Source organism: Pelobates fuscus, chromosome 2 (assembly GCF_036172605.1).
Source record: "Pelobates fuscus isolate aPelFus1 chromosome 2, aPelFus1.pri, whole genome shotgun sequence".
Taxonomy (NCBI): Eukaryota; Metazoa; Chordata; class Amphibia; order Anura; family Pelobatidae; genus Pelobates; species Pelobates fuscus.
In genome coordinates this window covers 17,803,423-17,830,634 of record NC_086318.1, presented here as the reverse complement: position 1 = coordinate 17,830,634, position 27,212 = coordinate 17,803,423, and the positions used below count along the sequence as shown (strand labels likewise).

The following is a 27,212-nucleotide window of genomic DNA, read 5'->3' as shown; positions in this document are numbered from 1 at the left end:
GCACGTGAGGCGAGAGAGCTACATGGACTAACAAGATTTTGCTCTCACAATGTCTAAATGTTTTTTCAGAGGTTACGGCATCCTCTGCTTTCAAATGCAGCTATGGTTCTTTATCTGCATGCAAACAGTCCCCTGTTCAGGTTCCCTTTGATCGAGCCCAATTTTCTGGCCAATCGGTTGACAACGGAATGAAGAATAAACTTCCTGTTCACTTCTGATGATGTTTTACGTGCTTTTGATGAAGTTTCAATTGGAAAGCACCGTCATAGATATGACGTCACCCTTCCTTTTAAGCATGGTTTTGTGAAGGGTCTCCACCTATGTTAATCAATTTGCAGTCACCGTATTTGCGTTTGAAAGGTAACTATTTTGTGCTCCTTTTTTGCTTCTCGGTTAAAAAAACTCAAGTGTCTCAAAACGTCCCTGGGTGGGCTTGAACCACCAACCTTTCGGTTAACAGCCGAACGCGCTAACCAATTGCGCCACAGAGACTAAGCACGTGATGTGAGAGAGCTACGTGGACTAACAAGATTTTGCTCTCACAATGTCTAAATGCTTTTTCAGAGGTTACGGCATCCTCTGCTTTCAAATGCAGCTATGGTTCTTTATCTGCATGCAAATGTAGGTGGAGCCAGCTTCTCCCTTTCAAAATGCGCAGAGAAAGGTGTGACAGCAGCAGAGTGGCGCAGCGGAAGCGTGCTGGGCCCATAACCCAGAGGTCGATGGATCGAAACCATCCTCTGCTAAGCAATTTGTTTTTGTTCAAATTTGTAATTCCGTTGGCAATCAAATCCCCAAACCTTAAGAGAAATTCACTTTTCCATGGGTTTTCACTGCTTTCGTTATGTTACCATCCACATCTGAGGTTTTATTGGTTTTAAGTCAATCGATGATAGCTTGCCTGTTAATTTCAAGAAAAATTGCACTTTCTGACCACTCTGTCAACATGTCTGTGTGACGTAACAGATTTCCAAACATTTCTATAGAGATCTCCTTTACGTCCTCACTTAACATGTTTAATGAATGTCTTTGGGGTTGTTATTTGTTTTCTTCTATACAATCTGTAGCCTCCGTTTGAATGTAATGTGTTGTTGCAGAAACATTAAAGCTAATTTTACTCTTTGCTGCTGTTTTTCTTTCCTTTTTTTTCTGTTTGGTTAGCGCATGCTTTGCCCATTCCATGTTAAAAATGAATCATCCCAGAGTGGAGTTGATCACCAAACTTTCCGTGCCCATCAAACGTTGCTAAGCTTGATGCAGTGAGGCATTAAAGTCGATTGCTTGTATTTGGACTGTTAACTCCGAGTGAAATGGCACTTTCTGATCATCTGGCACGTCCGTGCGTGTCTTCAAGTTTCAAAACACTTTCCTTAAAAAATTATCTTCCAACGCTTTTAACATGCTTGTATGATATTTCTCTATTCCGTTTGCAGCCAGCCGTCTTCAATGTTTTTGCTGTTGTTTTTGATGTTTTTGTGGGAAAGATGAGGATTTTCATATTTTTTTGCTTATTGGTTAGCAAATGCTTTGCCCCTCCTGCATTGAAAAAGGAATGGTCCCGGAGTGGGGATTCAACAGCACGCTTCGGGCGCTCATCACATGCTGATATGAGAAATGCAATGTGTTTGAAATTGCAGACACTTTCCCAATGAATGACGATGGATAAGAAGCAGTCCCCTTTGATCGAGACCAATTTTCTGGCCAATCGGTTGACAACGGAATGAAGAATGAAATTCCTGTTCACTTCTGATGATGTTTTACGTGCTTTTGAGGAAGTTTCAATTGGAAAGCACCGTCATAGATATGACGTCACCCTTCCTTTTAAACATGGTTTTGTGAAGGGTCTCCACCTATGTGAATCAATTTGCAGTCACCGTATTTGCGTTTGAAAGGTAACTATTTTGGGCTCCTTTTTTGCTTCTCGGTTAAAAAAACTCAAGTGTCTCAAAACGTCCCTGGGTGGGCTTGAACCACCAACCTTTCGATTAACAGCCGAACGCGCTAACCAATTGCGCCACAGAGACTAAGCACGTGAGGTGAGAGAGCTACGTGGACTAACAAGATTTTGCTCTCACAATGTCTAAATGCTTTTTCAGAGGTTACGGCATCCTCTGCTTTCAAATGCAGCTATGGTTCTTTATCTGCATGCAAATGTAGGTGGAGCCAGCTTCTCCCTTTCAAAATGCACAGAGAAAGGTGTGACAGCAGCAGAGTGGCGCAGCGGAAGCGTGCTGGGCCCATAACCCAGAGGTCGATGGATCGAAACCATCCTCTGCTAAGCAGTTTGGTTTTGTTCAAATTTGTAATTCCATGGCAATCAAATCCCCAAACCATAAGAGAAATTCACTTTTCCATGGGTTTTCACTGCTTTCGTTATGTTACCATCCACATCTGAGGTTTTATTGGTTTTAAGTCAATCGATGATAGCTTGCCTGTTAATTTCAAGAAAAATTGCACTTTCTGACCACTCTGTCAACATGTCTGTGTGACGTAACAGATTTCCAAACATTTCTATAGAGATCTCCTTTACGTCCTCACTTAACATGTTTAATGAATGTCTTTGGGGTTGTTATTTGTTTTCTTCTATACAATCTGTAGCCTCCGTTTGAATGTAATGTGTTGTTGCAGAAACATTAAAGCTAATTTTACTCTTTGCTGCTGTTTTTCTTTCCTTTTTTTTCTGTTTGGTTAGCGCATGCTTTGCCCATTCCATGTTAAAAATGAATCATCTCAGAGTGGAGTTGATCACCAAACTTTCCGTGCCCATCAAACGTTGCTAAGCTTGATGCAGTGAGGCATTAAAGTCGATTGCTTGTATTTGGACTGTTAACTCCGAGTGAAATGGCACTTTCTGATCATCTGGCACGTCCGTGCGTGTCTTCAAGTTTCAAAACACTTTCCTTAAAAAATTGTCTTCCAACACTTTTAACATGCTTGTATGATTTTTCTCTATTCCGTTTGCAGCCAGCCGTCTTCAATGTTTTTGCTGTTGTTTTTGATGTTTTTGTGGGAAAGATGAGGATTTTCATATTTTTTTGCTTATTGGTTAGCAAATGCTTTGCCCCTCCTGCATTGAAAAAGGAATGGTCCCGGAGTGGGGTTTCAACAGCACGCTTCGGGCGCTCATCACATGCTGATATGAGAAATGCAATGTGTTTGAAATTGCAGACACTTTCCCAATGAATGACGATGGATAGGAGCAGTCCCCTGTTCAGGTTCTAAGCACGTGACTAAGCACGTGAGGCAAAAGAGCTACATGGACTAACAAGATTTTGCTCTCACAATGTCTAAATGCTTTTTCAGAGGTTACGGCATCCTCTGCTTTCAAATGCAGCTATGGTTCTTTATCTGCATGCAAACAGTCCCCTGTTCAGGTTCCCTTTGATCGAGCCCAATTTTCTGGCCAATCGGTTGACAACGGAATGAAGAATAAACTTCCTGTTCACTTCTGATGATGTTTTACGTGCTTTTGATGAAGTTTCAATTGGAAAGCACCGTCATAGATATGACGTCACCCTTCCTTTTAAGCATGGTTTTGTGAAGGGTCTCCACCTATGTTAATCAATTTGCAGTCACCGTATTTGCGTTTGAAAGGTAACTATTTTGTGCTCCTTTTTTGCTTCTCGGTTAAAAAAACTCAAGTGTCTCAAAACATCCCTGGGTGGGCTTGAACCACCAACCTTTCGGTTAACAGCCGAACGCGCTAACCAATTGCGCCACAGAGACTAAGCACGTGAGGCGCGAGAGCTACGTGGACTAACAAGATTTTGCTCTCACAATGTCTAAATGCTTTTTCAGAGGTTACGGCATCCTCTGCTTTCAAATGCAGCTATGGTTCTTTATCTGCATGCAAATGTAGGTGGAGCCAGCTTCTCCCTTTCAAAATGCGCAGAGAAAGGTGTGACAGCAGCAGAGTGGCGCAGCGGAAGCGTGCTGGGCCCATAACCCAGAGGTCGATGGATCGAAACCATCCTCTGCTAAGCAATTTGTTTTTGTTCAAATTTGTAATTCCGTTGGCAATCAAATCCCCAAACCTTAAGAGAAATTCACTTTTCCATGGGTTTTCACTGCTTTCGTTATGTTACCATCCACATCTGAGGTTTTATTGGTTTTAAGTCAATCGATGATAGCTTGCCTGTTAATTTCAAGAAATATTGCACTTTCTGACCACTCTGTCAACATGTCTGTGTGACGTAACAGATTTCCAAACATTTCTATAGAGATCTCCTTTACGTCCTCACTTAACATGTTTAATGAATGTCTTTGGGGTTGTTATTTGTTTTCTTCTATACAATCTGTAGCCTCCGTTTGAATGTAATGTGTTGTTGCAGAAACATTAAAGCTAATTTTACTCTTTGCTGCTGTTTTTCTTTCCTTTTTTTTCTGTTTGGTTAGCGCATGCTTTGCCCATTCCATGTTAAAAATGAATCATCCCAGAGTGGAGTTGATCACCAAACTTTCCGTGCCCATCAAACGTTGCTAAGCTTGATGCAGTGAGGCATTAAAGTCGATTGCTTGTATTTGGACTGTTAACTCCGAGTGAAATGGCACTTTCTGATCATCTGGCACGTCCGTGCGTGTCTTCAAGTTTCAAAACACTTTCCTTAAAAAATTGTCTTCCAACGCTTTTAACATGCTTGTATGATATTTCTCTATTCCGTTTGCAGCCAGCCGTCTTCAATGTTTTTGCTGTTGTTTTTGATGTTTTTGTGGGAAAGATGAGGATTTTCATATTTTTTTGCTTATTGGTTAGCAAATGCTTTGCCCCTCCTGCATTGAAAAAGGAATGGTCCCGGAGTGGGGTTTCAACAGCACGCTTCGGGCGCTCATCACATGCTGATATGAGAAATGCAATGTGTTTGAAATTGCAGACACTTTCCCAATGAATGACGATGGATAGGAGCAGTCCCCTGTTCAGGTTCCCTTTGATCGAGCCCAATTTTCTGGCCAATCGGTTGACAACAGAATGAAGAATGAACTTCCTGTTCACTTCTGATGATGTTTTACGTGCTTTTGATGAAGTTTCAATTGGAAAGCACCGTCATAGATATGACGTCACCCTTCCTTTTAAGCATGGTTTTGTGAAGGGTCTCCACCTATGTTAATCAATTTGCAGTCACCGTATTTGCGTTTGAAAGGTAACTATTTTGGGCTCCTTTTTTGCTTTTCGGTTAAAAAAACTCAAGTGTCTCAAAACGTCCCTGGGTGGGCTTGAACCACCAACCTTTCGGTTAACAGCCGAACGCGCTAACCAATTGCGCCACAGAGACTAAGCACGTGAGGCGAGAGAGCTACGTGGACTAACAAGATTTTGCTCTCACAATGTCTAAATGCTTTTTCAGAGGTTACGGCATCCTCTGCTTTCAAATGCAGCTATGGTTCTTTATCTGCATGCAAATGTAGGTGGAGCCAGCTTCTCCCTTTCAAAATGCACAGAGAAAGGTGTGACAGCAGCAGAGTGGCGCAGCGGAAGCGTGCTGGGCCCATAACCCAGAGGTCGATGGATCGAAACCATCCTCTGCTAAGCAGTTTGTTTTTGTTCAAATTTGTAATTCCATGGCAATCAAATCCCCAAACCTTAAGAGAAATTCACTTTTCCATGGGTTTTCACTGCTTTCGTTATGTTACCATCCACATCTGAGGTTTTATTGGTTTTAAGTCAATCGATGATAGCTTGCCTGTTAATTTCAAGAAAAATTGCACTTTCTGACCACTCTGTCAACATGTCTGTGTGACGTAACAGATTTCCAAACATTTCTATAGAGATCTCCTTTACGTCCTCACTTAACATGTTTAATGAATGTCTTTGGGGTTGTTATTTGTTTTCTTCTATACAATCTGTAGCCTCCGTTTGAATGTAATGTGTTGTTGCAGAAACATTAAAGCTAATTTTACTCTTTGCTGCTGTTTTTCTTTCCTTTTTTTTCTGTTTGGTTAGCGCATGCTTTGCCCATTCCATGTTAAAAATGAATCATCCCAGAGTGGAGTTGATCACCAAACTTTCCGTGCCCATCAAACGTTGCTAAGCTTGATGCAGTGAGGCATTAAAGTCGATTGCTTGTATTTGGACTGTTAACTCCGAGTGAAATGGCACTTTCTGATCATCTGGCACGTCCGTGCGTGTCTTCAAGTTTCAAAACACTTTCCTTAAAAAATTGTCTTCCAACGCTTTTAACATGCTTGTATGATATTTCTCTATTCCGTTTGCAGCCAGCCGTCTTCAATGTTTTTGCTGTTGTTTTTGATGTTTTTGTGGGAAAGATGAGGATTTTCATATTTTTTTGCTTATTGGTTAGCAAATGCTTTGCCCCTCCTGCATTGAAAAAGGAATGGTCCCGGAGTGGGGTTTCAACAGCACGCTTCGGGCGCTCATCACATGCTGATATGAGAAATGCAATGTGTTTGAAATTGCAGACACTTTCCCAATGAATGACGATGGATAGGAGCAGTCCCCTGTTCAGGTTCCCTTTGATCGAGCCCAATTTTCTGGCCAATCGGTTGACAACAGAATGAAGAATGAACTTCCTGTTCACTTCTGATGATGTTTTACGTGCTTTTGATGAAGTTTCAATTGGAAAGCACCGTCATAGATATGACGTCACCCTTCCTTTTAAGCATGGTTTTGTGAAGGGTCTCCACCTATGTTAATCAATTTGCAGTCACCGTATTTGCGTTTGAAAGGTAACTATTTTGGGCTCCTTTTTTGCTTTTCAGTTAAAAAAACTCAAGTATCTCAAAACGTCCCTGGGTGGGCTTGAACCACCAACCTTTCGGTTAACAGCCGAACGCGCTAACCAATTGCGCCACAGAGACTAAGCACGTGAGGCGAGAGAGCTACGTGGACTAACAAGATTTTGCTCTCACAATGTCTAAATGCTTTTTCAGAGGTTACGGCATCCTCTGCTTTCAAATGCAGCTATGGTTCTTTATCTGCATGCAAATGTAGGTGGAGCCAGCTTCTCCCTTTCAAAATGCACAGAGAAAGGTGTGACAGCAGCAGAGTGGCGCAGCGGAAGCGTGCTGGGCCCATAACCCAGAGGTCGATGGATCGAAACCATCCTCTGCTAAGCAGTTTGTTTTTGTTCAAATTTGTAATTCCATGGCAATCAAATCCCCAAACCTTAAGAGAAATTCACTTTTCCATGGGTTTTCACTGCTTTCGTTATGTTACCATCCACATCTGAGGTTTTATTGGTTTTAAGTCAATCGATGATAGCTTGCCTGTTAATTTCAAGAAAAATTGCACTTTCTGACCACTCTGTCAACATGTCTGTGTGACGTAACAGATTTCCAAACATTTCTATAGAGATCTCCTTTACGTCCTCACTTAACATGTTTAATGAATGTCTTTGGGGTTGTTATTTGTTTTCTTCTATACAATCTGTAGCCTCCGTTTGAATGTAATGTGTTGTTGCAGCAACATTAAAGCTAATTTTACACTTTGCTGCTGTTTTTCTTTCCTTTTTTTTCTGTTTGGTTAGCGCATGCTTTGCCCATTCCATGTTAAAAATGAATCATCCCAGAGTGGAGTTGATCACCAAACTTTCCGTGCCCATCAAACGTTGCTAAGCTTGATGCAGTGAGGCATTAAAGTCGATTGCTTGTATTTGGACTGTTAACTCCGAGTGAAATGGCACTTTCTGATCATCTGGCACGTCCGTGCGTGTCTTCAAGTTTCAAAACACTTTCCTTAAAAAATTGTCTTCCAACGCTTTTAACATGCTTGTATGATATTTCTCTATTCCGTTTGCAGCCAGCCGTCTTCAATGTTTTTGCTGTTGTTTTTGATGTTTTTGTGGGAAAGATGAGGATTTTCATATTTTTTTGCTTATTGGTTAGCAAATGCTTTGCCCCTCCTGCATTGAAAAAGGAATGGTCCCGGAGTGGGGTTTCAACAGCACGCTTCGGGCGCTCATCACATGCTGATATGAGAAATGCAATGTGTTTGAAATTGCAGACACTTTCCCAATGAATGACGATGGATAGGAGCAGTCCCCTGTTCAGGTTCCCTTTGATCGAGCCCAATTTTCTGGCCAATCGGTTGACAACGGAATGAAGAATGAACTTCCTGTTCACTTCTGATGATGTTTTACGTGCTTTTGATGAAGTTTCAATTGGAAAGCACCGTCATAGATATGACGTCACCCTTCCTTTTAAACATGGTTTTGTGAAGGGTCTCCACCTATGTTAATCAATTTGCAGTCACCGTATTTGCGTTTGAAAGGTAACTATTTTGGGCTCCTTTTTTGCTTCTCGGTTAAAAAAAACTCAAGTGTCTCAAAACGTCCCTGGGTGGGCTTGAACCACCAACCTTTCGGTTAACAGCCGAACGCGCTAACCAATTGCACCACAGAGACTAAGCACGTGAGGCGAGAGAGCTACGTGGACTAACAAGATTTTGCTCTCACAATGTCTAAATGCTTTTTCAGAGGTTACGGCATCCTCTGCTTTCAAATGCAGCTATGGTTCTTTATCTGCATGCAAATGTAGGTGGAGCTAGCTTCTCCCTTTCAAAACGCACAGAGAAAGGTGTGACAGCAGCAGAGTGGCGCAGCGGAAGCGTGCTGGGCCCATAACCCAGAGGTCGATGGATTGAAACCATCCTCTGCTAAGCAATTTGTTTTTGTTCAAATTTGTAATTCCATGGCAATCAAATCCCCAAACCTTAAGAGAAATTCACTTTTCCATGGGTTTTCACTGCTTTCGTTATGTTACCATCCACATCTGAGGTTTTATTGGTTTTAAGTCAATCGATGATAGCTTGCCTGTTAATTTCAAGAAATATTGCACTTTCTGACCACTCTGTCAACATGTCTGTGTGACGTAACAGATATCCAAACATTTCTATAGAGATCTCCTTTACGTCCTCACTTAACATGTTTAATGAATGTCTTTGGGGTTGTTATTTGTTTTCTTCTATACAATCTGTAGCCTCCGTTTGAATGTAATGTGTTGTTGCAGAAACATTAAAGCTAATTTTACTCTTTGCTGCTGTTTTTCTTTCCTTTTTTTTCTGTTTGGTTAGCGCATGCTTTGCCCATTCCATGTTAAAAATGAATCATCCCAGAGTGGAGTTGATCACCAAACTTTCCGTGCCCATCAAACGTTGCTAAGCTTGATGCAGTGAGGCATTAAAGTCGATTGCTTGTATTTGGACTGTTAACTCCGAGTGAAATGGCACTTTCTGATCATCTGGCACGTCCGTGCGTGTCTTCAAGTTTCAAAACACTTTCCTTAAAAAATTGTCTTCCAACGCTTTTAACATGCTTGTATGATATTTCTCTATTCCGTTTGCAGCCAGCCGTCTTCAATGTTTTTGCTGTTGTTTTTGATGTTTTTGTGGGAAAGATGAGGATTTTCATATTTTTTTGCTTATTGGTTAGCAAATGCTTTGACCCTCCTGCATTGAAAAAGGAATGGTCCCGGAGTGGGGTTTCAACAGCACGCTTCGGGCGCTCATCACATGCTGATATGAGAAATGCAATGTGTTTGAAATTGCAGACACTTTCCCAATGAATGACGATGGATAGGAGCAGTCCCCTGTTCAGGTTCCCTTTGATCGAGCCCAATTTTCTGGCCAATCGGTTGACAACGGAATGAAGAATGAACTTCCTGTTCACTTCTGATGATGTTTTACGTGCTTTTGATGAAGTTTCAATTGGAAAGCACCGTCATAGATATGACGTCACCCTTCCTTTTAAGCATGGTTTTGTGAAGGGTCTCCACCTATGTTAATCAATTTGCAGTCACCGTATTTGCGTTTGAAAGGTAACTATTTTGGGCTCCTTTTTTGCTTTTCGGTTAAAAAAACTCAAGTGTCTCAAAACGTCCCTGGGTGGGCTTGAACCACCAACCTTTCGGTTAACAGCCGAACGCGCTAACCAATTGCGCCACAGAGACTAAGCACGTGAGGCGAGAGAGCTACGTGGACTAACAAGATTTTGCTCTCACAATGTCTAAATGCTTTTTCAGAGGTTACGGCATCCTCTGCTTTCAAATGCAGCTATGGTTCTTTATCTGCATGCAAATGTAGGTGGAGCCAGCTTCTCCCTTTCAAAATGCACAGAGAAAGGTGTGACAGCAGCAGAGTGGCGCAGCGGAAGCGTGCTGGGCCCATAACCCAGAGGTCGATGGATCGAAACCATCCTCTGCTAAGCAATTTGTTTTTGTTCAAATTTGTAATTCCATGGCAATCAAATCCCCAAACATTAAGAGAAATTCACTTTTCCATGGGTTTTCACTGCTTTCGTTATGTTACCATCCACATCTGAGGTTTTATTGGTTTTAAGTCAATCGATGATAGCTTGCCTGTTAATTTCAAGAAAAATTGCACTTTCTGACCACTCTGTCAACATGTCTGTGTGACGTAACAGATTTCCAAACATTTCTATAGAGATCTCCTTTACGTCCTCACTTAACATGTTTAATGAATGTCTTTGGGGTTGTTATTTGTTTTCTTCTATACAATCTGTAGCCTCCGTTTGAATGTAATGTGTTGTTGCAGAAACATTAAAGCTAATTTTACACTTTGCTGCTGTTTTTCTTTCCTTTTTTTTCTGTTTGGTTAGCGCATGCTTTGCCCATTCCATGTTAAAAATGAATCATCCCAGAGTGGAGTTGATCACCAAACTTTCCGTGCCCATCAAACGTTGCTAAGCTTGATGCAGTGAGGCATTAAAGTCGATTGCTTGTATTTGGACTGTTAACTCCGAGTGAAATGGCACTTTCTGATCATCTGGCACGTCCGTGCGTGTCTTCAAGTTTCAAAACACTTTCCTTAAAAAATTGTCTTCCAACGCTTTTAACATGCTTGTATGATATTTCTCTATTCCGTTTGCAGCCAGCCGTCTTCAATGTTTTTGCTGTTGTTTTTGATGTTTTTGTGGGAAAGATGAGGATTTTCATATTTTTTTGCTTATTGGTTAGCAAATGCTTTGCCCCTCCTGCATTGAAAAAGGAATGGTCCCGGAGTGGGGTTTCAACAGCACGCTTCGGGCGCTCATCACATGCTGATATGAGAAATGCAATGTGTTTGAAATTGCAGACACTTTCCCAATGAATGACGATGGATAGGAGCAGTCCCCTGTTCAGGTTCCCTTTGATCGAGCCCAATTTTCTGGCCAATCGGTTGACAACGGAATGAAGAATGAACTTCCTGTTCACTTCTGATGATGTTTTACGTGCTTTTGATGAAGTTTAAATTGGAAAGCACCGTCATAGATATGACGTCACCCTTCCTTTTAAGCATGGTTTTGTGAAGGGTCTCCACCTATGTTAATCAATTTGCAGTCACCGTATTTGCGTTTGAAAGGTAACTATTTTGGGCTCCTTTTTTGCTTTTCGGTTAAAAAAACTCAAGTGTCTCAAAACGTCCCTGGGTGGGCTTGAACCACCAACCTTTCGGTTAACAGCCGAACGCGCTAACCAATTGCGCCACAGAGACTAAGCACGTGAGGCGAGAGAGCTACGTGGACTAACAAGATTTTGCTCTCACAATGTCTAAATGCTTTTTCAGAGGTTACGGCATCCTCTGCTTTCAAATGCAGCTATGGTTCTTTATCTGCATGCAAATGTAGGTGGAGCCAGCTTCTCCCTTTCAAAATGCACAGAGAAAGGTGTGACAGCAGCAGAGTGGCGCAGCGGAAGCGTGCTGGGCCCATAACCCAGAGGTCGATGGATCGAAACCATCCTCTGCTAAGCAATTTGTTTTTGTTCAAATTTGTAATTCCATGGCAATCAAATCCCCAAACCTTAAGAGAAATTCACTTTTCCATGGGTTTTCACTGCTTTCGTTATGTTACCATCCACATCTGAGGTTTTATTGGTTTTAAGTCAATCGATGATAGCTTGCCTGTTAATTTCAAGAAAAATTGCACTTTCTGACCACTCTGTCAACATGTCTGTGTGACGTAACAGATTTCCAAACATTTCTATAGAGATCTCCTTTACGTCCTCACTTAACATGTTTAATGAATGTCTTTGGGGTTGTTATTTGTTTTCTTCTATACAATCTGTAGCCTCCGTTTGAATGTAATGTGTTGTTGCAGAAACATTAAAGCTAATTTTACACTTTGCTGCTGTTTTTCTTTCCTTTTTTTTCTGTTTGGTTAGCGCATGCTTTGCCCATTCCATGTTAAAAATGAATCATCCCAGAGTGGAGTTGATCACCAAACTTTCCGTGCCCATCAAACGTTGCTAAGCTTGATGCAGTGAGGCATTAAAGTCGATTGCTTGTATTTGGACTGTTAACTCCGAGTGAAATGGCACTTTCTGATCATCTGGCACGTCCGTGCGTGTCTTCAAGTTTCAAAACACTTTCCTTAAAAAATTGTCTTCCAACGCTTTTAACATGCTTGTATGATATTTCTCTATTCCGTTTGCAGCCAGCCGTCTTCAATGTTTTTGCTGTTGTTTTTGATGTTTTTGTGGGAAAGATGAGGATTTTCATATTTTTTTGCTTATTGGTTAGCAAATGCTTTGCCCCTCCTGCATTGAAAAAGGAATGGTCCCGGAGTGGGGTTTCAACAGCACGCTTCGGGCGCTCATCACATGCTGATATGAGAAATGCAATGTGTTTGAAATTGCAGACACTTTCCCAATGAATGACGATGGATAGGAGCAGTCCCCTGTTCAGGTTCCCTTTGATCGAGCCCAATTTTCTGGCCAATCGGTTGACAACGGAATGAAGAATGAACTTCCTGTTCACTTCTGATGATGTTTTACGTGCTTTTGATGAAGTTTCAATTGGAAAGCACCGTCATAGATATGACGTCACCCTTCCTTTTAAGCATGGTTTTGTGAAGGGTCTCCACCTATGTTAATCAATTTGCAGTCACCGTATTTGCGTTTGAAAGGTAACTATTTTGGGCTCCTTTTTTGCTTTTCGGTTAAAAAAACTCAAGTGTCTCAAAACGTCCCTGGGTGGGCTTGAACCACCAACCTTTCGGTTAACAGCCGAACGCGCTAACCAATTGCGCCACAGAGACTAAGCACGTGAGGCGAGAGAGCTACGTGGACTAACAAGATTTTGCTCTCACAATGTCTAAATGCTTTTTCAGAGGTTACGGCATCCTCTGCTTTCAAATGCAGCTATGGTTCTTTATCTGCATGCAAATGTAGGTGGAGCCAGCTTCTCCCTTTCAAAATGCACAGAGAAAGGTGTGACAGCAGCAGAGTGGCGCAGCGGAAGCGTGCTGAGCCCATAACCCAGAGGTCGATGGATCGAAACCATCCTCTGCTAAGCAATTTGTTTTTGTTCAAATTTGTAATTCCATGGCAATCAAATCCCCAAACCTTAAGAGAAATTCACTTTTCCATGGGTTTTCACTGCTTTCGTTATGTTACCATCCACATCTGAGGTTTTATTGGTTTTAAGTCAATCGATGATAGCTTGCCTGTTAATTTCAAGAAAAATTGCACTTTCTGACCACTCTGTCAACATGTCTGTGTGACGTAACAGATTTCCAAACATTTCTATAGAGATCTCCTTTACGTCCTCACTTAACATGTTTAATGAATGTCTTTGGGGTTGTTATTTGTTTTCTTCTATACAATCTGTAGCCTCCGTTTGAATGTAATGTGTTGTTGCAGAAACATTAAAGCTAATTTTACACTTTGCTGCTGTTTTTCTTTCCTTTTTTTTCTGTTTGGTTAGCGCATGCTTTGCCCATTCCATGTTAAAAATGAATCATCCCAGAGTGGAGTTGATCACCAAACTTTCCGTGCCCATCAAACGTTGCTAAGCTTGATGCAGTGAGGCATTAAAGTCGATTGCTTGTATTTGGACTGTTAACTCCGAGTGAAATGGCACTTTCTGATCATCTGGCACGTCCGTGCGTGTCTTCAAGTTTCAAAACACTTTCCTTAAAAAATTGTCTTCCAACGCTTTTAACATGCTTGTATGATATTTCTCTATTCCGTTTGCAGCCAGCCGTCTTCAATGTTTTTGCTGTTGTTTTTGATGTTTTTGTGGGAAAGATGAGGATTTTCATATTTTTTTGCTTATTGGTTAGCAAATGCTTTGCCCCTCCTGCATTGAAAAAGGAATGGTCCCGGAGTGGGGTTTCAACAGCACGCTTCGGGCGCTCATCACATGCTGATATGAGAAATGCAATGTGTTTGAAATTGCAGACACTTTCCCAATGAATGACGATGGATAGGAGCAGTCCCCTGTTCAGGTTCCCTTTGATCGAGCCCAATTTTCTGGCCAATCGGTTGACAACGGAATGAAGAATGAACTTCCTGTTCACTTCTGATGATGTTTTACGTGCTTTTGATGAAGTTTCAATTGGAAAGCACCGTCATAGATATGACGTCACCCTTCCTTTTAAGCATGGTTTTGTGAAGGGTCTCCACCTATGTTAATCAATTTGCAGTCACCGTATTTGCGTTTGAAAGGTAACTATTTTGGGCTCCTTTTTTGCTTTTCGGTTAAAAAAACTCAAGTGTCTCAAAACGTCCCTGGGTGGGCTTGAACCACCAACCTTTCGGTTAACAGCCGAACGCGCTAACCAATTGCGCCACAGAGACTAAGCACGTGAGGCGAGAGAGCTACGTGGACTAACAAGATTTTGCTCTCACAATGTCTAAATGCTTTTTCAGAGGTTACGGCATCCTCTGCTTTCAAATGCAGCTATGGTTCTTTATCTGCATGCAAATGTAGGTGGAGCCAGCTTCTCCCTTTCAAAATGCACAGAGAAAGGTGTGACAGCAGCAGAGTGGCGCAGCGGAAGCGTGCTGGGCCCATAACCCAGAGGTCGATGGATCGAAACCATCCTCTGCTAAGCAATTTGTTTTTGTTCAAGCTTGTAATTCCATGGCAATCAAATCCCCAAACCTTAAGAGAAATTCACTTTTCCATGGGTTTTCACTGCTTTCGTTATGTTACCATCCACATCTGAGGTTTTATTGGTTTTAAGTCAATCGATGATAGCTTGCCTGTTAATTTCAAGAAATATTGCACTTTCTGACCACTCTGTCAACATGTCTGTGTGACGTAACAGATTTCCAAACATTTCTATAGAGATCTCCTTTACGTCCTCACTTAACATGTTTAATGAATGTCTTTGGGGTTGTTATTTGTTTTCTTCTATACAATCTGTAGCCTCCGTTTGAATGTAATGTGTTGTTGCAGAAACATTAAAGCTAATTTTACTCTTTGCTGCTGTTTTTCTTTCCTTTTTTTTCTGTTTGGTTAGCGCATGCTTTGCCCATTCCATGTTAAAAATGAATCATCCCAGAGTGGAGTTGATCACCAAACTTTCCGTGCCCATCAAACGTTGCTAAGCTTGATGCAGTGAGGCATTAAAGTCGATTGCTTGTATTTGGACTGTTAACTCCGAGTGAAATGGCACTTTCTGATCATCTGGCACGTCCGTGCGTGTCTTCAAGTTTCAAAACACTTTCCTTAAAAAATTGTCTTCCAACGCTTTTAACATGCTTGTATGATATTTCTCTATTCTGTTTGCAGCCAGCCGTCTTCAATGTTTTTGCTGTTGTTTTTGATGTTTTTGTGGGAAAGATGAGGATTTTCATATTTTTTTGCTTATTGGTTAGCAAATGCTTTGACCCTCCTGCATTGAAAAAGGAATGGTCCCGGAGTGGGGTTTCAACAGCACGCTTCGGGCGCTCATCACATGCTGATATGAGAAATGCAATGTGTTTGAAATTGCAGACACTTTCCCAATGAATGACGATGGATAGGAGCAGTCCCCTGTTCAGGTTCCCTTTGATCGAGCCCAATTTTCTGGCCAATCGGTTGACAACGGAATGAAGAATGAACTTCCTGTTCACTTCTGATGATGTTTTACGTGCTTTTGATGAAGTTTCAATTGGAAAGCACCGTCATAGATATGACGTCACCCTTCCTTTTAAGCATGGTTTTGTGAAGGGTCTCCACCTATGTTAATCAATTTGCAGTCACCGTATTTGCGTTTGAAAGGTAACTATTTTGGGCTCCTTTTTTGCTTTTCGGTTAAAAAAACTCAAGTGTCTCAAAACGTCCCTGGGTGGGCTTGAACCACCAACCTTTCGGTTAACAGCCGAATGCGCTAACCAATTGCGCCACAGAGACTAAGCACGTGAGGCGAGAGAGCTACGTGGACTAACAAGATTTTGCTCTCACAATGTCTAAATGCTTTTTCAGAGGTTATGGCATCCTCTGCTTTCAAATGCAGCTATGGTTCTTTATCTGCATGCAAATGTAGGTGGAGCCAGCTTCTCCCTTTCAAAATGCACAGAGAAAGGTGTGACAGCAGCAGAGTGGCGCAGCGGAAGCGTGCTGGGCCCATAACCCAGAGGTCGATGGATCGAAACCATCCTCTGCTAAGCAATTTGTTTTTGTTCAAATTTGTAATTCCATGGCAATCAAATCCCCAAACCTTAAGAGAAATTCACTTTTCCATGGGTTTTCACTGCTTTCGTTATGTTACCATCCACATCTGAGGTTTTATTGGTTTTAAGTCAATCGATGATAGCTTGCCTGTTAATTTCAAGAAAAATTGCACTTTCTGACCACTCTGTCAACATGTCTGTGTGACGTAACAGATTTCCAAACATTTCTATAGAGATCTCCTTTACGTCCTCACTTAACATGTTTAATGAATGTCTTTGGGGTTGTTATTTGTTTTCTTCTATACAATCTGTAGCCTCCGTTTGAATGTAATGTGTTGTTGCAGAAACATTAAAGCTAATTTTACACTTTGCTGCTGTTTTTCTTTCCTTTTTTTTCTGTTTGGTTAGCGCATGCTTTGCCCATTCCATGTTAAAAATGAATCATCCCAGAGTGGAGTTGATCACCAAACTTTCCGTGCCCATCAAACGTTGCTAAGCTTGATGCAGTGAGGCATTAAAGTCGATTGCTTGTATTTGGACTGTTAACTCCGAGTGAAATGGCACTTTCTGATCATCTGGCACGTCCGTGCGTGTCTTCAAGTTTCAAAACACTTTCCTTAAAAAATTGTCTTCCAACGCTTTTAACATGCTTGTATGATATTTCTCTATTCCGTTTGCAGCCAGCCGTCTTCAATGTTTTTGCTGTTGTTTTTGATGTTTTTGTGGGAAAGATGAGGATTTTCATATTTTTTTGCTTATTGGTTAGCAAATGCTTTGCCCCTCCTGCATTGAAAAAGGAATGGTCCCGGAGTGGGGTTTCAACAGCACGCTTCGGGCGCTCATCACATGCTGATATGAGAAATGCAATGTGTTTGAAATTGCAGACACTTTCCCAATGAATGACGATGGATAGGAGCAGTCCCCTGTTCAGGTTCCCTTTGATCGAGCCCAATTTTCTGGCCAATCGGTTGACAACGGAATGAAGAATGAACTTCCTGTTCACTTCTGATGATGTTTTACGTGCTTTTGATGAAGTTTCAATTGGAAAGCACCGTCATAGATATGACGTCACCCTTCCTTTTAAACATGGTTTTGTGAAGGGTCTCCACCTATGTTAATCAATTTGCAGTCACCGTATTTGCGTTTGAAAGGTAACTATTTTGGGCTCCTTTTTTGCTTCTCGGTTAAAAAAAACTCAAGTGTCTCAAAACGTCCCTGGGTGGGCTTGAACCACCAACCTTTCGGTTAACAGCCGAACGCGCTAACCAATTGCGCCACAGAGACTAAGCACGTGAGGCGAGAGAGCTACGTGGACTAACAAGATTTTGCTCTCACAATGTCTAAATGCTTTTTCAGAGGTTACGGCATCCTCTGCTTTCAAATGCAGCTATGGTTCTTTATCTGCATGCAAATGTAGGTGGAGCCAGCTTCTCCCTTTCAAAATGCACAGAGAAAGGTGTGACAGCAGCAGAGTGGCGCAGCGGAAGCGTGCTGGGCCCATAACCCAGAGGTCGATGGATCGAAACCATCCTCTGCTAAGCAATTTGTTTTTGTTCAAATTTGTAATTCCATGGCAATCAAATCCCCAAACCTTAAGAGAAATTCACTTTTCCATGGGTTTTCACTGCTTTCGTTATGTTACCATCCACATCTGAGGTTTTATTGGTTTTAAGTCAATCGATGATAGCTTGCCTGTTAATTTCAAGAAAAATTGCACTTTCTGACCACTCTGTCAACATGTCTGTGTGACGTAACAGATTTCCAAACATTTCTATAGAGATCTCCTTTACGTCCTCACTTAACATGTTTAATGAATGTCTTTGGGGTTGTTATTTGTTTTCTTCTATACAATCTGTAGCCTCCGTTTGAATGTAATGTGTTGTTGCAGAAACATTAAAGCTAATTTTACACTTTGCTGCTGTTTTTCTTTCCTTTTTTTTCTGTTTGGTTAGCGCATGCTTTGCCCATTCCATGTTAAAAATGAATCATCCCAGAGTGGAGTTGATCACCAAACTTTCCGTGCCCATCAAACGTTGCTAAGCTTGATGCAGTGAGGCATTAAAGTCGATTGCTTGTATTTGGACTGTTAACTCCGAGTGAAATGGCACTTTCTGATCATCTGGCACGTCCGTGCGTGTCTTCAAGTTTCAAAACACTTTCCTTAAAAAATTGTCTTCCAACGCTTTTAACATGCTTGTATGATATTTCTCTATTCCGTTTGCAGCCAGCCGTCTTCAATGTTTTTGCTGTTGTTTTTGATGTTTTTGTGGGAAAGATGAGGATTTTCATATTTTTTTGCTTATTGGTTAGCAAATGCTTTGCCCCTCCTGCATTGAAAAAGGAATGGTCCCGGAGTGGGGTTTCAACAGCACGCTTCGGGCGCTCATCACATGCTGATATGAGAAATGCAATGTGTTTGAAATTGCAGACACTTTCCCAATGAATGACGATGGATAGGAGCAGTCCCCTGTTCAGGTTCCCTTTGATCGAGCCCAATTTTCTGGCCAATCGGTTGACAACGGAATGAAGAATGAACTTCCTGTTCACTTCTGATGATGTTTTACGTGCTTTTGATGAAGTTTCAATTGGAAAGCACCGTCATAGATATGACGTCACCCTTCCTTTTAAACATGGTTTTGTGAAGGGTCTCCACCTATGTTAATCAATTTGCAGTCACCGTATTTGCGTTTGAAAGGTAACTATTTTGGGCTCCTTTTTTGCTTCTCGGTTAAAAAAAACTCAAGTGTCTCAAAACGTCCCTGGGTGGGCTTGAACCACCAACCTTTCGGTTAACAGCCGAACGCGCTAACCAATTGCGCCACAGAGACTAAGCACGTGAGGCGAGAGAGCTACGTGGACTAACAAGATTTTGCTCTCACAATGTCTAAATGCTTTTTCAGAGGTTACGGCATCCTCTGCTTTCAAATGCAGCTATGGTTCTTTATCTGCATGCAAATTTAGGTGGAGCCAGCTTCTCCCTTTCAAAACGCACAGAGAAAGGTGTGACAGCAGCAGAGTGGCGCAGCGGAAGCGTGCTGGGCCCATAACCCAGAGGTCGATGGATTGAAACCATCCTCTGCTAAGCAATTTGTTTTTGTTCAAATTTGTAATTCCATGGCAATCAAATCCCCAAACCTTAAGAGAAATTCACTTTTCCATGGGTTTTCACTGCTTTCGTTATGTTACCATCCACATCTGAGGTTTTATTGGTTTTAAGTCAATCGATGATAGCTTGCCTGTTAATTTCAAGAAATATTGCACTTTCTGACCACTCTGTCAACATGTCTGTGTGACGTAACAGATTTCCAAACATTTCTATAGAGATCTCCATTACGTCCTCACTTAACATGTTTAATGAATGTCTTTGGGGTTGTTATTTGTTTTCTTCTATACAATCTGTAGCCTCCGTTTGAATGTAATGTGTTGTTGCAGAAACATTAAAGCTAATTTTACTCTTTGCTGCTGTTTTTCTTTCCTTTTTTTTCTGTTTGGTTAGCGCATGCTTTGCCCATTCCATGTTAAAAATGAATCATCCCAGAGTGGAGTTGATCACCAAACTTTCCGTGCCCATCAAACGTTGCTAAGCTTGATGCAGTGAGGCATTAAAGTCGATTGCTTGTATTTGGACTGTTAACTCCGAGTGAAATGGCACTTTCTGATCATCTGGCACGTCCGTGCGTGTCTTCAAGTTTCAAAACACTTTCCTTAAAAAATTGTCTTCCAACGCTTTTAACATGCTTGTATGATATTTCTCTATTCCGTTTGCAGCCAGCCGTCTTCAATGTTTTTGCTGTTGTTTTTGATGTTTTTGTGGGAAAGATGAGGATTTTCATATTTTTTTGCTTATTGGTTAGCAAATGCTTTGCCCCTCCTGCATTGAAAAAGGAATGGTCCCGGAGTGGGGTTTCAACAGCACGCTTCGGGCGCTCATCACATGCTGATATGAGAAATGCAATGTGTTTGAAATTGCAGACACTTTCCCAATGAATGACGATGGATAGGAGCAGTCCCCTGTTCAGGTTCCCTTTGATCGAGCCCAATTTTCTAGCCAATCGGTTGACAACGGAATGAAGAATGAACTTCCTGTTCACTTCTGATGATGTTTTACGTGCTTTTGATGAAGTTTAAATTGGAAAGCACCGTCATAGATATGACGTCACCCTTCCTTTTAAGCATGGTTTTGTGAAGGGTCTCCACCTATGTTAATCAATTTGCAGTCACCGTATTTGCGTTTGAAAGGTAACTATTTTGGGCTCCTTTTTTGCTTTTCGGTTAAAAAAACTCAAGTGTCTCAAAACGTCCCTGGGTGGGCTTGAACCACCAACCTTTCGGTTAACAGCCGAACGCGCTAACCAATTGCGCCACAGAGACTAAGCACGTGAGGCGAGAGAGCTACGTGGACTAACAAGATTTTGCTCTCACAATGTCTAAATGCTTTTTCAGAGGTTACGGCATCCTCTGCTTTCAAATGCAGCTATGGTTCTTTATCTGCATGCAAATGTAGGTGGAGCCAGCTTCTCCCTTTCAAAATGCACAGAGAAAGGTGTGACAGCAGCAGAGTGGCGCAGCGGAAGCGTGCTGGGCCCATAACCCAGAGGTCGATGGATCGAAACCATCCTCTGCTAAGCAATTTGTTTTTGTTCAAATTTGTAATTCCATGGCAATCAAATCCCCAAACCTTAAGAGAAATTCACTTTTCCATGGGTTTTCACTGCTTTCGTTATGTTACCATCCACATCTGAGGTTTTATTGGTTTTAAGTCAATCGATGATAGCTTGCCTGTTAATTTCAAGAAAAATTGCACTTTCTGACCACTCTGTCAACATGTCTGTGTGACGTAACAGATTTCCAAACATTTCTATAGAGATCTCCTTTACGTCCTCACTTAACATGTTTAATGAATGTCTTTGGGGTTGTTATTTGTTTTCTTCTATACAATCTGTAGCCTCCGTTTGAATGTAATGTGTTGTTGCAGAAACATTAAAGCTAATTTTACACTTTGCTGCTGTTTTTCTTTCCTTTTTTTTCTGTTTGGTTAGCGCATGCTTTGCCCATTCCATGTTAAAAATGAATCATCCCAGAGTGGAGTTGATCACCAAACTTTCCGTGCCCATCAAACGTTGCTAAGCTTGATGCAGTGAGGCATTAAAGTCGATTGCTTGTATTTGGACTGTTAACTCCGAGTGAAATGGCACTTTCTGATCATCTGGCACGTCCGTGCGTGTCTTCAAGTTTCAAAACACTTTCCTTAAAAAATTGTCTTCCAACGCTTTTAACATGCTTGTATGATATTTCTCTATTCCGTTTGCAGCCAGCCGTCTTCAATGTTTTTGCTGTTGTTTTTGATGTTTTTGTGGGAAAGATGAGGATTTTCATATTTTTTTGCTTATTGGTTAGCAAATGCTTTGCCCCTCCTGCATTGAAAAAGGAATGGTCCCGGAGTGGGGTTTCAACAGCACGCTTCGGGCGCTCATCACATGCTGATATGAGAAATGCAATGTGTTTGAAATTGCAGACACTTTCCCAATGAATGACGATGGATAGGAGCAGTCCCCTGTTCAGGTTCCCTTTGATCGAGCCCAATTTTCTGGCCAATCGGTTGACAACGGAATGAAGAATGAACTTCCTGTTCACTTCTGATGATGTTTTACGTGCTTTTGATGAAGTTTCAATTGGAAAGCACCGTCATAGATATGACGTCACCCTTCCTTTTAAACATGGTTTTGTGAAGGGTCTCCACCTATGTTGATCAATTTGCAGTCACCGTATTTGCGTTTGAAAGGTAACTATTTTGGGCTCCTTTTTTGCTTCTCGGTTAAAAAAAACTCAAGTGTCTCAAAACGTCCCTGGGTGGGCTTGAACCACCAACCTTTCGGTTAACAGCCGAACGCGCTAACCAATTGCGCCACAGAGACTAAGCACGTGAGGCGAGAGAGCTACGTGGACTAACAAGATTTTGCTCTCACAATGTCTAAATGCTTTTTCAGAGGTTACGGCATCCTCTGCTTTCAAATGCAGCTATGGTTCTTTATCTGCATGCAAATGTAGGTGGAGCCAGCTTCTCCCTTTCAAAACGCACAGAGAAAGGTGTGACAGCAGCAGAGTGGCGCAGCGGAAGCGTGCTGGGCTCATAACCCAGAGGTCGATGGATTGAAACCATCCTCTGCTAAGCAATTTGTTTTTGTTCAAATTTGTAATTCCATGGCAATCAAATCCCCAAACCTTAAGAGAAATTCACTTTTCCATGGGTTTTCACTGCTTTCGTTATGTTACCATCCACATCTGAGGTTTTATTGGTTTTAAGTCAATCGATGATAGCTTGCCTGTTAATTTCAAGAAATATTGCACTTTCTGACCACTCTGTCAACATGTCTGTGTGACGTAACAGATTTCCAAACATTTCTATAGAGATCTCCTTTACGTCCTCACTTAACATGTTTAATGAATGTCTTTGGGGTTGTTATTTGTTTTCTTCTATACAATCTGTAGCCTCCGTTTGAATGTAATGTGTTGTTGCAGAAACATTAAAGCTAATTTTACTCTTTGCTGCTGTTTTTCTTTCCTTTTTTTTCTGTTTGGTTAGCGCATGCTTTGCCCATTTCATGTTAAAAATGAATCATCCCAGAGTGGAGTTGATCACCAAACTTTCCGTGCCCATCAAACGTTGCTAAGCTTGATGCAGTGAGGCATTAAAGTCGATTGCTTGTATTTGGACTGTTAACTCCGAGTGAAATGGCACTTTCTGATCATCTGGCACGTCCGTGCGTGTCTTCAAGTTTCAAAACACTTTCCTTAAAAAATTGTCTTCCAACGCTTTTAACATGCTTGTATGATATTTCTCTATTCCGTTTGCAGCCAGCCGTCTTCAATGTTTTTGCTGTTGTTTTTGATGTTTTTGTGGGAAAGATGAGGATTTTCATATTTTTTTGCTTATTGGTTAGCAAATGCTTTGCCCCTCCTGCATTGAAAAAGGAATGGTCCCGGAGTGGGGTTTCAACAGCACGCTTCGGGCGCTCATCACATGCTGATATGAGAAATGCAATGTGTTTGAAATTGCAGACACTTTCCCAATGAATGACGATGGATAGGAGCAGTCCCCTGTTCAGGTTCCCTTTGATCGAGCCCAATTTTCTGGCCAATCGGTTGACAACGGAATGAAGAATGAACTTCCTGTTCACTTCTGATGATGTTTTACGTGCTTTTGATGAAGTTTCAATTGGAAAGCACCGTCATAGATATGACGTCACCCTTCCTTTTAAGCATGGTTTTGTGAAGGGTCTCCACCTATGTTAATCAATTTGCAGTCACCGTATTTGCGTTTGAAAGGTAACTATTTTGGGCTCCTTTTTTGCTTTTCGGTTAAAAAAACTCAAGTGTCTCAAAACGTCCCTGGGTGGGCTTGAACCACCAACCTTTCGGTTAACAGCCGAACGCGCTAACCAATTGCGCCACAGAGACTAAGCACGTGAGGCGAGAGAGCTACGTGGACTAACAAGATTTTGCTCTCACAATGTCTAAATGCTTTTTCAGAGGTTACGGCATCCTCTGCTTTCAAATGCAGCTATGGTTCTTTATCTGCATGCAAATGTAGGTGGAGCCAGCTTCTCCCTTTCAAAATGCACAGAGAAAGGTGTGACAGCAGCAGAGTGGCGCAGCGGAAGCGTGCTGGGCCCATAACCCAGAGGTCGATGGATTGAAACCATCCTCTGCTAAGCAATTTGTTTTTGTTCAAATTTGTAATTCCATGGCAATCAAATCCCCAAACCTTAAGAGAAATTCACTTTTCCATGGGTTTTCACTGCTTTCGTTATGTTACCATCCACATCTGAGGTTTTATTGGTTTTAAGTCAATCGATGATAGCTTGCCTGTTAATTTCAAGAAAAATTGCACTTTCTGACCACTCTGTCAATATGTCTGTGTGACGTAACAGATTTCCAAACATTTCTATAGAGATCTCCTTTACGTCCTCACTTAACATGTTTAATGAATGTCTTTGGGGTTGTTATTTGTTTTCTTCTATACAATCTGTAGCCTCCGTTTGAATGTAATGTGTTGTTGCAGAAACATTAAAGCTAATTTTACACTTTGCTGCTGTTTTTCTTTCCTTTTTTTTCTGTTTGGTTAGCGCATGCTTTGCCCATTCCATGTTAAAAATGAATCATCCCAGAGTGGAGTTGATCACCAAACTTTCCGTGCCCATCAAACGTTGCTAAGCTTGATGCAGTGAGGCATTAAAGTCGATTGCTTGTATTTGGACTGTTAACTCCGAGTGAAATGGCACTTTCTGATCATCTGGCACGTCCGTGCGTGTCTTCAAGTTTCAAAACACTTTCCTTAAAAAATTGTCTTCCAACGCTTTTAACATGCTTGTATGATATTTCTCTATTCCGTTTGCAGCCAGCCGTCTTCAATGTTTTTGCTGTTGTTTTTGATGTTTTTGTGGGAAAGATGAGGATTTTCATATTTTTTTGCTTATTGGTTAGCAAATGCTTTGCCCCTCCTGCATTGAAAAAGGAATGGTCCCGGAGTGGGGTTTCAACAGCACGCTTCGGGCGCTCATCACATGCTGATATGAGAAATGCAATGTGTTTGAAATTGCAGACACTTTCCCAATGAATGACGATGGATAGGAGCAGTCCCCTGTTCAGGTTCCCTTTGATCGAGCCCAATTTTCTGGCCAATCGGTTGACAACGGAATGAAGAATGAACTTCCTGTTCACTTCTGATGATGTTTTACGTGCTTTTGATGAAGTTTCAATTGGAAAGCACCGTCATAGATATGACGTCACCCTTCCTTTTAAACATGGTTTTGTGAAGGGTCTCCACCTATGTTAATCAATTTGCAGTCACCGTATTTGCGTTTGAAAGGTAACTATTTTGGGCTCCTTTTTTGCTTCTCGGTTAAAAAAAACTCAAGTGTCTCAAAACGTCCCTGGGTGGGCTTGAACCACCAACCTTTCGGTTAACAGCCGAACGCGCTAACCAATTGCGCCACAGAGACTAAGCACGTGAGGCGAGAGAGCTACGTGGACTAACAAGATTTTGCTCTCACAATGTCTAAATGCTTTTTCAGAGGTTACGGCATCCTCTGCTTTCAAATGCAGCTATGGTTCTTTATCTGCATGCAAATGTAGGTGGAGCCAGCTTCTCCCTTTCAAAATGCACAGAGAAAGGTGTGACAGCAGCAGAGTGGCGCAGCGGAAGCGTGCTGGGCCCATAACCCAGAGGTCGATGGATCGAAACCATCCTCTGCTAAGCAATTTGTTTTTGTTCAAATTTGTAATTCCATGGCAATCAAATCCCCAAACCTTAAGAGAAATTCACTTTTCCATGGGTTTTCACTGCTTTCGTTATGTTACCATCCACATCTGAGGTTTTATTGGTTTTAAGTCAATCGATGATAGCTTGCCTGTTAATTTCAAGAAAAATTGCACTTTCTGACCACTCTGTCAACATGTCTGTGTGACGTAACAGATTTCCAAACATTTCTATAGAGATCTCCTTTACGTCCTCACTTAACATGTTTAATGAATGTCTTTGGGGTTGTTATTTGTTTTCTTCTATACAATCTGTAGCCTCCGTTTGAATGTAATGTGTTGTTGCAGAAACATTAAAGCTAATTTTACACTTTGCTGCTGTTTTTCTTTCCTTTTTTTTCTGTTTGGTTAGCGCATGCTTTGCCCATTCCATGTTAAAAATGAATCATCCCAGAGTGGAGTTGATCACCAAACTTTCCGTGCCCATCAAACGTTGCTAAGCTTGATGCAGTGAGGCATTAAAGTCGATTGCTTGTATTTGGACTGTTAACTCCGAGTGAAATGGCACTTTCTGATCATCTGGCACGTCCGTGCGTGTCTTCAAGTTTCAAAACACTTTCCTTAAAAAATTGTCTTCCAACGCTTTTAACATGCTTGTATGATATTTCTCTATTCCGTTTGCAGCCAGCCGTCTTCAATGTTTTTGCTGTTGTTTTTGATGTTTTTGTGGGAAAGATGAGGATTTTCATATTTTTTTGCTTATTGGTTAGCAAATGCTTTGCCCCTCCTGCATTGAAAAAGGAATGGTCCCGGAGTGGGGTTTCAACAGCACGCTTCGGGCGCTCATCACATGCTGATATGAGAAATGCAATGTGTTTGAAATTGCAGACACTTTCCCAATGAATGACGATGGATAGGAGCAGTCCCCTGTTCAGGTTCCCTTTGATCGAGCCCAATTTTCTGGCCAATCGGTTGACAACGGAATGAAGAATGAACTTCCTGTTCACTTCTGATGATGTTTTACGTGCTTTTGATGAAGTTTCAATTGGAAAGCACCGTCATAGATATGACGTCACCCTTCCTTTTAAGCATGGTTTTGTGAAGGGTCTCCACCTATGTTAATCAATTTGCAGTCACCGTATTTGCGTTTGAAAGGTAACTATTTTGGGCTCCTTTTTTGCTTTTCGGTTAAAAAAACTCAAGTGTCTCAAAACGTCCCTGGGTGGGCTTGAACCACCAACCTTTCGGTTAACAGCCGAACGCGCTAACCAATTGCGCCACAGAGACTAAGCACGTGAGGCGAGAGAGCTACGTGGACTAACAAGATTTTGCTCTCACAATGTCTAAATGCTTTTTCAGAGGTTACGGCATCCTCTGCTTTCAAATGCAGCTATGGTTCTTTATCTGCATGCAAATGTAGGTGGAGCCAGCTTCTCCCTTTCAAAATGCACAGAGAAAGGTGTGACAGCAGCAGAGTGGCGCAGCGGAAGCGTGCTGGGCCCATAACCCAGAGGTCGATGGATCGAAACCATCCTCTGCTAAGCAATTTGTTTTTGTTCAAACTTGTAATTCCATGGCAATCAAATCCCCAAACCTTAAGAGAAATTCACTTTTCCATGGGT

General features: G+C 41.6%; 14 non-coding genes across 14 annotated transcripts; all 14 read right to left on the bottom strand.

Annotated features, from left to right (window-relative positions):
• Nucleotides 1-418: 418 nt before the first annotated feature.
• Nucleotides 419-492, bottom strand: TRNAN-GUU (transfer RNA asparagine (anticodon GUU)). Its single transcript has one exon. It is a non-coding gene; the product is annotated as a tRNA-Asn (tRNA).
• Nucleotides 493-5,196: 4,704 nt separating this feature from the next.
• Nucleotides 5,197-5,270, bottom strand: TRNAN-GUU (transfer RNA asparagine (anticodon GUU)). Its single transcript has one exon. It is a non-coding gene; the product is annotated as a tRNA-Asn (tRNA).
• A 1,469-nt stretch (nt 5,271-6,739) lies between these two features.
• Nucleotides 6,740-6,813, bottom strand: TRNAN-GUU (transfer RNA asparagine (anticodon GUU)). Its single transcript has one exon. It is a non-coding gene; the product is annotated as a tRNA-Asn (tRNA).
• Nucleotides 6,814-9,826: 3,013 nt separating this feature from the next.
• Nucleotides 9,827-9,900, bottom strand: TRNAN-GUU (transfer RNA asparagine (anticodon GUU)). The gene has a single exon. It is a non-coding gene; the product is annotated as a tRNA-Asn (tRNA).
• A 1,469-nt stretch (nt 9,901-11,369) lies between these two features.
• Nucleotides 11,370-11,443, bottom strand: TRNAN-GUU (transfer RNA asparagine (anticodon GUU)). The gene has a single exon. It is a non-coding gene; the product is annotated as a tRNA-Asn (tRNA).
• Nucleotides 11,444-12,912: 1,469 nt separating this feature from the next.
• On the bottom strand, nt 12,913-12,986 carry TRNAN-GUU (transfer RNA asparagine (anticodon GUU)). Its single transcript has one exon. It is a non-coding gene; the product is annotated as a tRNA-Asn (tRNA).
• Nucleotides 12,987-14,455: 1,469 nt separating this feature from the next.
• TRNAN-GUU (transfer RNA asparagine (anticodon GUU)) lies at nt 14,456-14,529 on the bottom strand. Its single transcript has one exon. It is a non-coding gene; the product is annotated as a tRNA-Asn (tRNA).
• Nucleotides 14,530-17,542: 3,013 nt separating this feature from the next.
• Nucleotides 17,543-17,616, bottom strand: TRNAN-GUU (transfer RNA asparagine (anticodon GUU)). Its single transcript has one exon. It is a non-coding gene; the product is annotated as a tRNA-Asn (tRNA).
• Nucleotides 17,617-19,086: 1,470 nt separating this feature from the next.
• Nucleotides 19,087-19,160, bottom strand: TRNAN-GUU (transfer RNA asparagine (anticodon GUU)). Its single transcript has one exon. It is a non-coding gene; the product is annotated as a tRNA-Asn (tRNA).
• A 1,469-nt stretch (nt 19,161-20,629) lies between these two features.
• Nucleotides 20,630-20,703, bottom strand: TRNAN-GUU (transfer RNA asparagine (anticodon GUU)). The gene has a single exon. It is a non-coding gene; the product is annotated as a tRNA-Asn (tRNA).
• Nucleotides 20,704-22,173: 1,470 nt separating this feature from the next.
• On the bottom strand, nt 22,174-22,247 carry TRNAN-GUU (transfer RNA asparagine (anticodon GUU)). Its single transcript has one exon. It is a non-coding gene; the product is annotated as a tRNA-Asn (tRNA).
• Nucleotides 22,248-23,716: 1,469 nt separating this feature from the next.
• TRNAN-GUU (transfer RNA asparagine (anticodon GUU)) lies at nt 23,717-23,790 on the bottom strand. The gene has a single exon. It is a non-coding gene; the product is annotated as a tRNA-Asn (tRNA).
• A 1,470-nt stretch (nt 23,791-25,260) lies between these two features.
• On the bottom strand, nt 25,261-25,334 carry TRNAN-GUU (transfer RNA asparagine (anticodon GUU)). The gene has a single exon. It is a non-coding gene; the product is annotated as a tRNA-Asn (tRNA).
• A 1,469-nt stretch (nt 25,335-26,803) lies between these two features.
• On the bottom strand, nt 26,804-26,877 carry TRNAN-GUU (transfer RNA asparagine (anticodon GUU)). The gene has a single exon. It is a non-coding gene; the product is annotated as a tRNA-Asn (tRNA).
• Between the last annotated feature and the right edge of the window lie 335 nt (nt 26,878-27,212).